This window comes from Diabrotica undecimpunctata, chromosome 1 (genome assembly GCF_040954645.1).
Source record: "Diabrotica undecimpunctata isolate CICGRU chromosome 1, icDiaUnde3, whole genome shotgun sequence".
Classification (NCBI taxonomy): domain Eukaryota; kingdom Metazoa; phylum Arthropoda; class Insecta; order Coleoptera; family Chrysomelidae; genus Diabrotica; species Diabrotica undecimpunctata.
In genome coordinates, this window is record NC_092803.1 from 138775491 (window position 1) to 138791960 (window position 16470).

Genomic DNA, 16470 nt, shown 5'->3' on the forward strand with positions numbered 1-16470 from the left:
AGAAAAAAGGTGAAAACTTACATAAAAAATTTAAAACAATACATCTAATATGGGTTAAACGTCATTGTGGAGTATCGGGCAATGAAACAGTTGATGTCTTACCTAAAAGAGCCATACATGCAGGTAAATGAATAAAATACAAATATACAACAGATGAAATGAAGACAGTTATTGGGGACGTTTGGAAAGCAAGATAGGAAGTAGATAATATAAAAAATAAAAAGGGCAAACATTACAAAGAAATTTAAGATACGATTCACAAAAAATCACGGTTTATAAAGGGACTTCTTTCTAAAAACGCAATAAGACAAATCTGTCGATTAAGATTTAACCATGAACCGGTTTCCAAATATCTATTTAAAATACAATTAAAAACAGAGCTACAGTGTGGAAACCACTTATGGAATAAAATTGTTTGTGTTCTTATTTTAGAAAATAATAAACAACGTTGAGATACCTTTAAATTTAAATGTGAGCTTTTTAAACATAAATTTGAATTTACAGGGTGATCCACGCAAGTCTGGCATAGTCCATAATCTGTATTTTAAATGAAACACCCTGTATATTTTTTATGTTTTTAAAAGCTCCTTAACAACCTGATTTTGATAAACTATATCATGTAGGGTCTCTTATAAATAATAGAAGGTGAAATTTTAAAATTAAGTATAATTTTCTTTAAGACAATTAATTCATAGAATACCCGAGGTAATTGATTGGATTACAATAAAATAAATGCTTAAAATGTTCTCCACCTTGTTGTTGGCAATAAAATAGTCTCCTATAAAACTCGTTCCGAACTTTGTTTAAAGTTTGAGGTGAAATATTCCGTATTTCTGTAATTATCCTTTCTTTGAGGTCTTCAATGATAGTTGGTTGTGTTGCATATATACTTTGTTCTTGAGATAACCCCACAGAAAAAAAACCAAAGGCGTAAGATCTGGCGACCTAGCTGGCCACTCAATAGTACCCTTTCGTCCAATCCATTTATTGAAGAAGATTTCATTCAAGTAATTTCGCACCATTAAAGCATAATGGGGTGTTGCACCGTCCTGCTGGAACCACACAGTTTCATGCGGTATGGTCGGATCTATTGGATTGGAATATAAGTTAGACAACTGAGGAAGAACATCGTCTCTTAGCATGCTTAAATATTTTTCCGCTGTCAAGTTATCATCTACAAATAAAGGACCAATAATATGATCTCCTATAATACCTGCCCAAACATTCAACTTTTAAGGATACTGAGTGTGTGTCTCACACAACCAATGAGGATTCTCCGTTGACCAATATCTACAGTTTTGTCGGTTTACCTCTCCGTTCAATGTAAATGTTGATTCATCAGAAAAAAGAATTGTGCCAAGAGTTATTTCATTTGTGTTAATTTTATCCATCATTCGTTCGCAGAAATCCATTCTACGTCTGGATTGTCTTCTGTTAGCTCCTGCACAAAAGTCAATTTATATGGATGAAGTTTTTCTTCATGAAGACACCTTAGGGCAGTTGTGTGACTCACATTATTTTGACGTGCAATTTGACGTGAACTTGACTGTGGATTCTCTGCGACACAAAATATCCACTTTCACCTCATCTTCAATGAAGTTCGGTGGTTTTCTTTTAATGGTTTGACATTTTTTGTCAAGTTTGTCCAAGTTCTCTGAATTATGCATAAATATAGACACAGTACCTTGTGCAATATTAGGCAACTGAGGATACCTCTGATTAAATGAGGTTGCTACTTCAACTTGACTTCTACAATGCTCCCCGTAACCGATCATCATTAAAGTCTTAATTCGGTGGATCTAAGCTACATATTTTATTTTTATTTCTGCAAGAAATTAGCTTTTAATTAGGAATTTATTATTTTAATGAAAAATGTCAACACACCAACAACTGTTTGATAACAATCTGCATTATTTACCGATTTAGTTTAATTAGCGGACTATCTAGACAGTTTTTACCTAATCATGACAAAAAATGTTAACACGGTTACTAAACAGCAATTTTCCCCAATATACTGACACTTAGAGTAAAAGTGTATTGTCTGTATTTTGCTAATTTAAAATAATACCAGAGTTTTTTTATTATTTTCTATAATAAGGATACAAACAATTTTATTCTATAATTGGTTCCACACTGTATATTACCATTGTGGAGAAATAGGACATGCAGAGCATCAAATATTAAATTGCGCTCTAATACAAGATCAAGTTAAAACCTTTTTGGACAAAATTTATAAAATAAAAGAAGTAATACAACCAATTAATTTGAAGTACTTATTAAATAAAAGTAATAATTCACAAGTAGTCTTGTTATTATGTATATCATTCTCAAGCTATTTTCTTGCAGCAGCTTAAAGTAATAACCATTTTAATGGAAATAAGCCCCAATTGAAGTTTAAAATAAGTTTATTGACGTTTCAATTTCCACTTCAAAAATCGTTACAAAGCATATTAAAAATATTGAACTAAAAATATAAGTAGGTAGATTTTAATATTGCATTTTAAAATAAGCACAAAAAAACTTTTAGTTAAAAATATAAATATATAGATAAAAAAATAACAAAGAACCATTAAGAAGGTATACTTCATTCATAATTATAAGAACTGACTTATGCAGAATTTAAAAGTATCCCGCTGATAAAGTCGACGCCATAAAGAGATTTGCCTCTTCAGGTAAATAGTAAAAAGGGCCGGCTTAACGAATTTTATATTTTATTTGGCATTTACATTACATATTTAATTTAAATAAATATCTAGATAATTAAGGGAAAAATACATAAACTGATAACTTATTCAATATAATTAATCAACAAATGCAAAAGTATTTTTTTATTTACTTTTTACTTTAAATGTATTATTTAATTATTAGGTCATGAATCTAAACTTGGACATAATTTTTAATACTTACAAACATTTTAAAATAACATTTTCTTGTATATCTAAATTTAAAATCACTTCAGTATTAATTAATAATTATGATTTTCCCTATCTACCACTTAATATTTTATAAGATTATTGATTAATAATTTTATGTGATGCACAACCTTTAGTGAAGAATAATTTTTTTTCGTGAAATTATTAATAAAGAAATTTATCATTTTTTCCCAACTTTTTCAGATATCAAACGGAAAAGTTAAACATAACATATCAACATGAATAAATATGAACCTTTTAAAACGAGTAAATAGGTACTCACCTGAGGGACCGCAAACGTTCGGATACAATTAACGTCCCTTTATAAAGACAATGACGTCGACTTTACTAAAGTAACAAGACATTTACTTAACACAGAGACTACACATTACTCCCCTGAGTTAGTGATAAGTTATAGTCTAAAAAAATCATTATGAAATTGGTTGTGAAAACCAGTGCCAATAAAACACAAAACACACACACACACACACACACACACAAAACGAGTATAAATATTACATCACATAGATATTATGTTAAATCTATGTCACTATCACTGTCGTCTTTTAAATTGATGATAATATTTTGTATATTATATATAGGAAAATATGAATTCTCAGCTTTCATAACATATGAGACTGCATTTTTCCAACTGTTCGCATCAATTTTGAGTACTTCCTTTTCAATTAAATGCAGAACAGATGCATTTAAATGTGGCGAAGTATTATTTCTTCCAACTCTTGACTTAAGTTGATGCCACATATGTACGATTGGGTTAAATACACAGTAATATGGTGGAAGTCTTAAAATCGTATGACCCATGTTTTCGGCATAATTATCACAAAAGTATTCTTTTTTCAATGCGAAACTTTTTAAAATGTCCAATAAATCCTTCTTAGTATTATCTATGTGAAAATAAATATCTTTGTCATACAAGTAATTCTATATTGTTATTTTCGTATCGCTTGAACTGAGAATTTTATTTAATTGCCTGCTATGATATGTTGCATTGTCCATAACTACAACACTATTAGGGGGTATGTTGGGTATTAACTTATTTTTGAACCAGTCTTCAAATATATCTGAAGTTGTGTTGTCATGGTAATCGAGACATGAATAACTGATGTTTTTAGCTGATAGAGATAAGGCATTTGGAACCCATCCATCTACTGATCCAGCATGGAATATTGTTATTCTTTTTCCTCTATTAGAAGGCGCTTTTGTTGAACAAGATTGACTATTATCTACCCAACCTTTAGATGGCGTATCGTGTGTATCAAACCACGTTTCATCTGAATAAATAATAGGTCCATTCTATCGACTACACTGTTTAATTTTGTTTAAATATTCCATTCGCCATATCCGTAAACGATTGGATTCCATAAGTACCTGTCTTATATCTACTTTTTTGTATTTAAACCCTATACGTTGCAAACACTTCCAAACAGTTGTTTTATCGCACTTAATTTCAGGGTTGTCGACGTGAAGCCTGTCAACTAATATATCTAGTGTGGGTACAATTTGTTCTTCATACAAAGCATACACTTTGCGACGAATAAGATCTTCATCTGCACGATCAAGCTTTCGATAAATACTGTTATCCCGTCTTATTAATCTTGGTATAGTAGGATTAGTTACAATTTTTCTGACTGAGGATAATGGTTTTTTAGTCAAAGTTGCCGTTTCATGTAAGGCTTCGTTACTGTCCATATTTTTTTCGACAAGAGTTTGAAAAACATTAGCAATAATTTGTTTTGCATCAGTAGATAAATGTATTCGTTGGCGCTGTTCAGGTTCTAATACTTGAATGAGATCACCTTCTTGTCGATTTGCTTCCGGTTCATTAACTGGCAGAATTGCCCTATCATCCTCTGGACTCCAGGGACGCCACATTGTTTCATATAATAAAGGTAAATTTGACTACTTGGATTCACCGGCAAGTGTACACCCTCTAAAAAAATAAACACTTTTATTACAATACTCAACTAATTTTTTGCACAAACTGAACACTCAAACGACTTTACAACCAATTCCGTCGAAGCAGACTTTTAAGTGTTAGTTTGTCATCGTCATCTCTTCAAATTAAAAAACAATTAACGATAAGTAACAGGTAGAAAGTTATATAAATTCCAAGTAATTTGTTAATAGGTCAATTAAGTTAAACGTTTACTCATTATAACTGTATATACGGGTTTGTCAGTTCTAATGTGTTTGGGATATTACCCGTTTTCCCAAAACTTATTAATTTTCACCACCGGTCCAGTCAATTTAACTAAATTGAGATCTTCATAATTTTGGGCGCTTTTATTTCGTTGAGACTTAAAATAATGATAAATAAAAGAATACAATAAATATGGGCAATTTGTATGTTTATAAAAAGAGTTTTTTGACATTACGCTTGAATGATAATATTTGATCTGATTATATGTACTAACCTACAGTTGACTTGGCTATATGCCGGTCCTGTCAGCTTGGATAGCTGTGATAATTATACAACAATAGAGTACTTACAAGGGATTATTCAGTTTTACAGCTGTTATTAAAATAACTTTTATAATGAGACACTAAATTTCTGGATACAGTATAACTATCCTACTAGATTGTTCAATCGGGTTATGGTCTTATCGTAATGGGGAAAAACAACCAAAAAATCGAACAAAATAATATGTTAAGTATATATGAGAAGCGTCTATTCAAAACGACACATGTCCACTTTTTAGTGAAAATAAGATAATAGTGGGATTCTATAGAAATTACTAAACTGAACAAGAATATGAGGTCAGAATCAAGCAAAATACATCTTGTCCCGTATTAAACACATAGGAAGGTATACATATCAGAGCACAACAGAGCATGTCCCAATAGAGTAATTTGATTGTATATTTCGACCAAAACTACTTATGTCCATGAGTTCATAATATGGAGTAGTGCAAATTCTTTTTCAAAACATCAAAACATGTCCACAAATCAAAGTTTTCTATATTAGGCTTTTTTACCTATTTTGTGTGCGGATACTCGGTCATAGAGGGCAATACTAATCCTTTATAATATTTTAAAGTGTCATTAAAAAAAATACCATATCTCCACTGTATCTGTGGTTAACCTATAAATTGCTAGCACGCAGCGTACAATTATTTGGTTTTAAATACGTTGTTTTTATTCTGCGAATTTTTAAGAGCTACATAATAGTTTTACCTTACTCTTTATAGTTGAAAATTATTTAATAATGAAACGTTCGAGGCGAGACATTTTAAAAGAAGGGAAGAAATGGACTAAAAGGTAAGAACTATTTTTAGCAACTCAATTACTAAATTTTAAAATGCGTGTTCATTAAAGATATACCAACAATGACACTGGAATGAAGAGATTCGAACGTCCTTATAATCATAACTGGAAAAACTTAAATTGCAATTTAGTTTCGAGAGAAGAAATTGAGATACAGAGGAAAAAACTTTATGGATATTCCAATAAAATTGATCAAGACCAGATATTGAGTTATTTTATCTCAGTGTGTCCACTCCAGAGGAGACGTAGAAGGGATACGACAGAGAAAAATAATTTTAAACCTATATCATTTCATGCCTTCTATTATTTCCGTACAAAAAGACAGTGCCGGTGTGTAAAAAGTTTATTATGGCTGCTTTAAATATTTCTGCTGGTCGACTACGCATAGTTACCATATTCTTAAAAGGATAGATACCTAAAGAAAGACGTGGTAAGGATAGAATTTCACGAAAATATGTTGACAAAAAAACCAAAGTTAAAGAATGTATTACTTCAATTCTAGCAGCTGAAAGTCATTATAATCGTAAGAAATCTTCATGAATTTATCTTGCGTGTGACTTAAATATTAACAAACTTTTTCAAATGTACAATAATGCGCACGACGACAATAAAGCGAGCCTTACTATGTTTAAACACGTATTGTACCAAAACTTTAATATTTGTTTTAAGTCCCCAGCTTGCGATGTATGTGGTACTTGTCTTAATTTAAAGCACACTTTACGTAAAGAAACAGGTGAAAAAGAACAAAAACGTTGACCGATTTACGAATTCATAAGTTATGTGCTAATGCATTTTACAAATTAGCGAAAGAGTCTCCATAAAAAGCATTTCGTCCGCTTTTGATTTGCAGCAGGTCCATCCACTACCAAAAACTCCAATCCAAGATGCGTTTTACTTACGGTAGATTAACTACGCATTTATTTATTTATAATCTACGCATTTTATTGTGTTGGAATGAACAGTCAACATCCATCATTTTATACCTGGGACGACTCGCAAGCCAAACGAGGTTCCTGAAGTTGGATCAGCCTTAATACATCATTTACGCTCTTTGGATTTAACAAATTATAAGCAAATACGGCTTTTTTGTGATGGTTGTGGTGTTTAAAATAAAAATTCGTATATAATGCATATTTTGGCCTGCTGGCTTTTATAATCTCCTGCGTCAGTTAAAACTATAATAATACATTTTCCAGTTCGAGGGCATAGCTACCTTCCAGCAGACCGGGCATTTGTAAGGGTTGAGAAATTATTGAAACGCAAAGACTTGATCATAAGTGTGGAAGAATACAATGAGGTTTACTCTAATATCGAAAATGTTATGATGTTAGGAGAGGATTGGTTTTTATACAATAAAAAAACATAACGGATGATCTGTACAACAAAATTCCAGGAATAAAAAATTTTAAACGCATTGAACTCAAAAAGTTTACTACAAAAAACAATACTACAACCGTTAGTAGGTTCCGAATTTATTAGATTTTAAATCCAACTAGATCCATAGCTTAGTAAAAAGAGGCAAAAGTGAAAGTAGATTCAAGTTAACACAGCTGTCAATTGGAAACGAAATTGCGAAAGAAAAGAAAAAAGACGTACAGCAATTGTTGGAAACACAGTATAATAGCGATGAAAAAAATTAAATGGGAAGATCTAGCATAGCTAATATTTTTTAAAAACATTGTTTATGGAAATTCAATACAGAATTTTGAAGCATCATCTTTAATAGAGGTCGATGAAGATTGCTTGGAAGTAGACTGCGGAAAGTTTCACATATAAATATTGAAGTTTATTGTTTATTTTTATAATGTAAAATGATTTATTTTTCTTTGATTTTCTGCATACTAATAACAATTGCGTGTATTTTACAAATAAACTGTTCAAAGTAGCACATGTCCGTCAATTAAAAATAACTATTTTTCATTCCTTATCAAACAAAAAAAAAGTAATTACAACTGAATTCAAATCAGTGTGCACGTAAGTATACTTACTGACATTTTCGTCAAACAAAAATTACTTTCCATTGTGCAAACAGTTTTTGTAACATATTTCAAAACTACTTTAAGTGGACATGTGTAGTTTTGTGGGTCCTGGAATTCCGGTGGAATTTTCCAAAAACTCAACCTTTTGGACGAGATGATTAATAGATTAGAGCTCGATATCGTAGCCCTTCAAGAAACCAAACTAGTGGAAAGAAAGAAAACCAAATTTCCAGGCTATGATATCTACAGAACTGACCACAGAGCAAGATCAGGTGGCATACTAGTACTAGTTAAAAAAGGCATAGAACACGAACACATACCAACACCAGATGGACTGGTGACAATGGAAGCCACGCTAGTTAGATTAAAGGCCAACAACGAAACACTAAAAATAGTGTCAGCTTATGTCAGACCAAACGATTTGATATTCGATGAAGATTTGAGTCTAATCCTCGACATAGAAGAGCCCACGGTAATTATAGGAGACCTTAAGGCGAGATCTCCCAACTGGTTTGATAGAGCGACCAACAACAACGGGAGACGACTTTGCGGCCATCTCGAAAATAGACCAAATACCTACGTGATCGGACCAACAGAACCGACCTGTTTTCACGGACAATTCCCTACACATCTAGACATTGCAATCCTACACAACGTGGGTCAACAATACGAGATACACTCTCTAAATGAAGGCGATTCGACGCATAATTTAATCGTCCTGACCCTGGGTGCAATAGAACTTAACTATTTGCAGCCCCACAAAAAGAAGATAACAAGTTGGCCAAACTTCAGAAGAATCTTCAGCGAAAACATCGGTAACATCCCAATAATAAACAACATCACAGAACTAGAAGACAGTGTAACCAAACTAGAAGAAACTATAACTAATGCTATCGATGCCAGCTCTAAAACCGATACAATCACAAGACAAAAGGGAAGATTCGGAGATATAAGTCACGAGCTACAAAACTTAATCAAAGAAAAAAACAGAAAAAGAAGAAGAGCTTATCGTACTAGAACACTAGAAGAAAAAAGGATTGCAAATGAGCTAGATAGGAAAGTTAAAAGACAACTACGAAACCATAGAAATGAATCTGGGACAACTATATCCAAGATTTAGACCCTAACAAATCCGCCTTCTGGAAATTATCAAAAATACTCCGACAGGACAAGAAACCCATACCTCCATTACACGGAGAAAACGGCATTGTTCACACGGAGATAGACAAAGCTGAAGTCTTAAAGGACGAATTAGAAAGGGCATGTAGAAATAATGAAAATCCCAATGAAGATATAGACTTCGAAGAAGAGGTAGAAAGAACAGCCAGAAGACTAAAGAGAAGAAAGGGCAGAGTAGGAATAACACATACATCCCCCGAAGAAGTAAAAGAGATAATAAAGCTATCAAACTCCAAAAAAGCCCCAGGACCTGACAACATCACAAACAGGGCATTAAAAAACCTACCCAACAAAGCTATCGTCTACATAACGAACATTGTAAACAACATGCTCAAACTAAGATATTTTCCAGATAGATGGAAGGAGGCACAAATTATTATGATTAAAAAACCAGGGAAGGACGGCACATTTCCGCAAAATTACATACCTATCAGCTTATTATCATCAATAAGCAAGATAGCGGAAAGTTATATTAAAAAGACTAAACGACGAATCGGAAGCACTAGGCATTATACCGGAAGCTCAATTTGGATTCAGAAGCGAACACTCATGCGAACTACAAGTTCTACGTTTCACCGAATTCACAACAAAAGGATACAACGAAAAAATGTACACGGCGACAGCATTTCTGGACATCAGTAAAGCATTTGACAGGATCTGGCATGATGGACTCATATATAAAATGAACTCTATGGGATACAGCGAGGCGATGACATGCCTCCTTGGATTATACCTAGCCAACAGAAGGTTCAGGGTTCGGACAGGGGAAACCCTGTCCGAAGTCGGGACTCTGGAAGCAGGTGTGCCTCGGGGAGCTGTTTTGTCGCCTTATCTGTATACCATCTATACGGCCGACACGCCAAAAGAACCAGGATCCCTGTTAAGTCTTTACGCCGACGACACGGCAATAGCTGTTAGCTGGAGAAATCCAAATCATGCAGCTAATCATCTGCAGAGAGCACTTAATAGATTCGAAAGATGGTGCATCAAATGAAAAATAGCCTTAAACCCAGATAAAACACAGGCTGTAAAGTTTAGTCATAGAAAAAGTGTACCGAACCAAGAATTAACGATTGAAAACACCCCAGTACAATAATGGACAAACGAAGCCAAATACCTAGGAGTTTTACTAGACAAAAAATTCACATTTACGCAGCAGATAAATCAGCAAACGTATAGAGCCAAAGCGCTGAAAAGTCAGCTCTCAACGCTTATTGGTAGAAGAAGCAAGCTAAGATTTAAAATTAAAATCAGGATTGCGAATAGTATTATCCTGCCAGTCCTCTCGTATACCTCTGCTGCGTGGGGACACACCTGTAAAACAAACAGGATAAAATACAAACAGCACAAAATCAACTAATAAGAGATGCCCTGAACTTACCGAGATATGTACCTCTGAGAAATTTATACAGAGACTCAGGACAAACAAAGATCCTACACACAATGGACAAAAAGGCATTTAACGGACTAAACAACCACCCAAGTAGCATGTTAAGAGAGCTGACTAACTACAACGCAAACACCAGAATGGTACACAGAAGACCTAAACAGCAAATAGCCGGATATAGGGTCCCCAACGAATAAATGAAGAATGAGATGGTCGCAAGGACGTCAAACAAAAGAATGCAGTCATCAGAAAAACAACCAACCAAAAAATTTTCTTATTTTTAGGACCCTGGCGAGAGAATACAGGTGCCGAGGCACTTAGATAAGGACAATATACACCGGGGTGTGTGGAGGCCATATACACCCTGCAATGCACACCCCAACACACCCACACAATTATAGTGTAAGAATAAAAAGGGTAAGAATTGTGCCGGCATTTAATAGTACCATCACCAAGGAAGACCCCCAAATTAAAAAAAAAAAAATCGGTTGTTTTTCTCTTAAATTCAGCAATTATAGATTAAATTTATCACTAAACGTTTTAACGTAACTCATCTTAACTTTTCCATATAGAAGGCCCGTCAGGCCTTCTATATACCGCTGATGCGGATTAGGCCCTTAAGGCGGATCGAGTGATACTGATCCTCTCGCGACACCCGAGCACGGAGGTCATGTGCGGCAAGCATGGGCTCGGTGGCTGGACACACATCGGGCACCCAGCCGGCGAGGAGAACAAAAATTATTTTTGCCAAATCGGCGGCTCAGTGACCGAGCACACACTCTTTCCGAACATAAAGTCGACAGCCCAGGCTGTCGACTTCATGGACGGAACACACGCTATTTTTTCTTTTTGTTTTAGGGACTCAAGTCCCGAAGTGAAGTTAGAGTAAAATCTATAGAGTCAGTAAAGTAAATAGGGAGAAAAGCCTAGATGTGGCTACCCCTACAGTCAGGTGGCATAACCACAATAATTAAAAACGGGAGGTGTCTCATTACCCAAGGCACCTCTAGTAACTTTCAGATCATAAGCCTCCTCACGTAAGTCACACAATAAGGAGGGGTGGTGGAAAAACCTGGGGGTCAGATAGGTACCACTTCAACTAGTGAAGTGTGACCGGTTTGATCTTCGGACATGTGGATCCCATACTTAGTTTGGTATACACATGTTCCTAGGGGTTGGGTTGATCGCTTAGCGTGATTGTGTGTGTGTAGTTTTGTGTGGACGCTCCTCATATTATGTTAATATATAATTAGATAAAAATACTTGTTATTAATATAAAATGGACAAAATCGGATAAATTGGCGAATGAACCCTAAGGGCCGTAATCATACAAACCCAAATAATGAAAAGTGTATTTTCTGTGCATTTTGATTCAATAAAACTACCAAGTAAAATGCCAAAACTTAAAATACAATTTTATTTTATATATTATAGATATTTTAAAATCCTTTTTTTTGTTATGTTCTTTAGTAAGTTGAATAACCTGTATTTATTTATGTAATTATTTCTTAAATTCGAACAAATGATTACAAAATGTGTACCGAATTTTGTTCTTTAATGAGAAAAAGCATCGTATTGCTTCTCGGATGAACCCAACCGCAAAAACCAGTCTTGAAGAATATAATAAAGAGCAAATTGAGTCCCGTACTAATGAGATTCATAACCGAGGGACTTACTGCACCAAAATCCAATGCGGTCTCGTTATTTGCTTATTATACACATAATAAAGAAATAGTGCACCCAAATGTCTCGGTAACTTTTAATGATATCAAGCTCAGTGTGAAAATTACAGAACTGAATATTGTTAATAAATAACAAAGCTTGCGAAATATCTAAAAATTTGCTAATATTTACTAATTAGTCAGTAAAAGTTGTCTAATATTTACTATTTAGTAGTTAAAAAATAATTTTGCTTTACGATGCATATCTTGACATTAACTATATACCTAACAATATACACAGAAATTTTCTTAACCCTTTCGGCCCTGTCGGTGACGATTACGAAGCCTATAATTCGGCACAGATATCTGTGATATGACGTAGGGCGGCTACACTCCCTATATAAGATGATTTATATCTATTTAAGTCATTTGGAATGTAAACAGGTTTTGTTGGTCCACTTAAAGCAATGGCTGGTAAATGTGATTCGTTTTCACTTGGTAAGTATTTGTTTTTTGTTCTAATATTGCTATTGTGTTAAAAAAAACTTCATATAGCTGTTGGTATTTACTAACTAATATTATAAAACGTTCATTTAAGAATAAATTGTAATTGTTTTGCATTTGCTAATATTTGGTATGCTCCTATAAAAGGCGTACGCAAATGCCACCAGTAGGTGTTAAAGATTACAAGAATTGATTAAATAGATTAGAATTTATGACAAGATTTTAAACAATGAATTCTTTTTAGATGAGGTTCCTACAATTGTATTTTACGGGAAAGGGAAAACTGAAGTTGATATGAACCTTGTCCAAGCAGAAAAAGCATTAGCTGCCCTAAATGATGACTGTTCTGATGGAGATCCAGATTATGAAGAGGCTGATATGTCAACATCAGATTAAGATGAAGTAGCATTAGAAAAAGAAGAAATTCCTCAAACGACTTCAAAAGTGGAAAAACAAAAAACTATCTGGAAGACTGGAAAAGTTGTACCTCCAAATGATATTTTCGATCGATCAAGTGAAAGTAATTTTAGTTATGATGAAAGTGACAGTTCAGAAGACCATTCCACATTTGATTATTTTTCGCGCTATTTTTCACCCGAAATATTCAAGAAGTTATCTGAAAAAACATATTCTTATTCTGTTTACAAGAATGGTAAAAGTCTCAGTGCTGACGAAAATGAGATACGCCGCCTGGTTGCCCTGCACATTGTAATGGGAATTATTAATTTTCCGAGGCTAAGACTTTATTGGGCTTCCTTGTACACAATTCCATTTGATTAAAGATATCGGTATATCCCGAAACCGATTTCAAAGTTTACGTAATCATTTACATATCTCAGATGTCAACACCGACAAGAATACCAATGATACACTTTGGAAAGTGAGCAAAATAATTATCAGCTTTGAAATACGTTGCGAAGAATTATTGCTTGAAGAAAATAACTACATATATGAGACAATTATACCATTCAATAGGAAATTTTTTCTAAAACAGTATATTAGAGGTAAAATATATTTTATAGGCTTAGAGCCTCAAATTTTATAGGCTTAGAGCCTCCTGATAGTGTCAAACGTTGGGATAAAAAAAAAACAAAAACATATGTACAAATTGAACGTTCAGCAGTAATTAAACTTTACAATCAAAGTGTGTGCGGCGTGGATAAAAGTGATTTCCTTGTATCACTTTATAGAACGTTTATTAGAAGTAAGAAGTGGACTCTAAGAGTATCGTCGTGACAATCAAAATAAACCTAAAAATATGAAAATAGATTTATTGGAATTCACGTTTAACGTTGCAGAAGCTTTATCTCTAAAGCTCCACTGAGAACACCGAAAAGAGGTCGTCTATTAAATGAGTCACCTAGAAGTTCTTCTAGAGATTTCCCTGGAAGTTCCCTTTTTACGTTTTTAAAAGATGAACCTTCCAAACGAATGAAACAGCAACAACCTGTCAGCAAAGTGAAATATGATAAAATTCCTCACTGGTCAATTCCTACAAAAGGTCACAAACAGCGTTGCGGTTTACAAGAATGCAGTGGAAGATCACGCATGATGTGTGAAAAGTTTGGAAGATCACGTCTTTCTTTGCTTGTTGAAAAAGAGAAATTGTTTCAAAATTTATCATACAAGACGTCAATATAACATAATATATTTTTATACATGCTTTTTTCATATTATATATAATTTTATGTATATTTATGCCTTAATTACCTCTTGGTGGCAGTTGCCACCAATTTGTAAAATGAAAAGTGGAGGGTCAAAAATTTTATAAAAAATATTTTTAGTATTATTTAGGTGTCCAATTAAAGAAAATATCAACAAAAACATTTTACCTTTGAAAAAAAATTCAGTACTGAAAGGGTTAAACTAGCAGAAATGAAAAATTTTTGTACAGCAACGGACAAAGAATAGGAGAAATGGCTATTAGTGCCATATATTTCCAAAACATTTTTTTTTTTACAAACAACAGTCGCTTAAACCACTTGGGTCATTAAGGACATTAGTTATAACATTAAATTAAATAATTATATAAAGATGTATCTTTAATAAATCTAATTAAGTTTTTGGTAGTTAAATGTTCATCGAATACTGTTTTTATATCACTGGAAGTATTGTTATTTTGTCTGTTGACTGTATATTTTCTACATTATGTAAGGAGGTGTTTAACAGTAATGTTGACTTGACAATATTCACAAACTTGAATATCTTTTTCAGTCATTAGGTTTCTTCTTCTTTTTAGGTTTACAAGGCGCCACGGTTTCACTGTCCATTTAATTTCTTTTAATTTAGATTCCAATAAATCTTACTTATTTTGCCACGCACTGCTCAATTTTTTCATTGACGAACTGTTTTATGTCACTGGAGATATTCTTTGACACTATTATATCATGGTCGTTATTGGTAGCTTCTGTTGCTTGGAGGTCTGCTTTTGCATTACCTTCTATACCAATGTAAGATGGAACCCACATAAATTTGACTTTGGAGCCACATTCTTATAAGGCAGCAAGTTCTTTCTTGATAAGAGGCTATAGAGTTCTTAGTGTATAGTATACCAATTTATTGTTTTTAACGATTTTAGAGAATATCTAATACGAAGGAAGAATGATCATGATCTGTACTTTTAACAAGAGTATGGCCTTTTTATATAAATAAACAACACGACAAATAATTTAATTTTAACTGAGTTAAAGTCCTAACAAAGTTTCTAACAAAGTCCATCTCCATCATTTAAAATACGTTGTACTTATTATTTGAGCAGACACAGAAAACATGGAAAGACTTATTATCCAAGGAAAGTTAGAAAGCCAAAGATCACGAGGAAGGGTCCCAAAAAAATCAAAAGACCTATGCATGAGTTAAAAGAGATAAACAGAAACAGAGATCTTTGGAGACGAACAATATACGTCAGAGCAGGCAATAAAGATGGTGGAGAAAGAACAGCATACATAAAGTGAAAGAATGAACAACGGTAGGTATACTGAACGATGCTGAAGTTGCGTCCTAGGTTTAATGTAAATAGAATTTAAGGTAGACCTCCAACATGATGGAGCGATAATATTAAGATAGGGAGAGTGAAATACCTAAGAAAAGTTTATGTGCAGCAGTAGACACTACAGGCAGCGTGATGATAATTATGATTCTTCACTTAATTACAAGCTTTCTCATAGTCAGTAAGATATAAATGTACACACTAAACATAGCATAAACAGTGCTTTTTTAGTACTAAAACATAAAAGGAAACCAAAATATTTCTCTCCCACATTTAAGGCTGCATATTTTGTATATACGTTAATAAATTGAATATTTTATCATATTTGAAAAATAACATCGTACTTACTTTGTGCCCACACGTTTTCTATTCTAGTATGCAGTGTACTTTGGTGTGTATGACTCGTAAGAAGTTTTAAATCTCACCTAGAAAAAAATACAGGTTAATAGTATAAAATGAAACAAGAAGGTATAAAAAAACATAAAAGAAATCCTACAAATAAGACACGTTTATTACACTAGCCCCTATAATTCAAAAGGAAACTAAAATCAAAAACCGCCACAATATATTCTTA

At 33.4% G+C, this 16470-nt stretch overlaps 1 protein-coding gene across 1 annotated transcript in view; it reads right to left on the minus strand.

Annotated features, from left to right (window-relative positions):
* LOC140432284 (uncharacterized) overlaps positions 1-16267 on the minus strand; it is a 942959-nt gene extending 926692 nt beyond the window's left edge. The window contains exon 1 of the mRNA XM_072520100.1: positions 16245-16267. The gene's annotated coding sequence lies outside the window, so the exon portion shown is untranslated. The remainder of the gene's footprint in view (positions 1-16244) is intronic.
* Between the last annotated feature and the right edge of the window lie 203 nt (positions 16268-16470).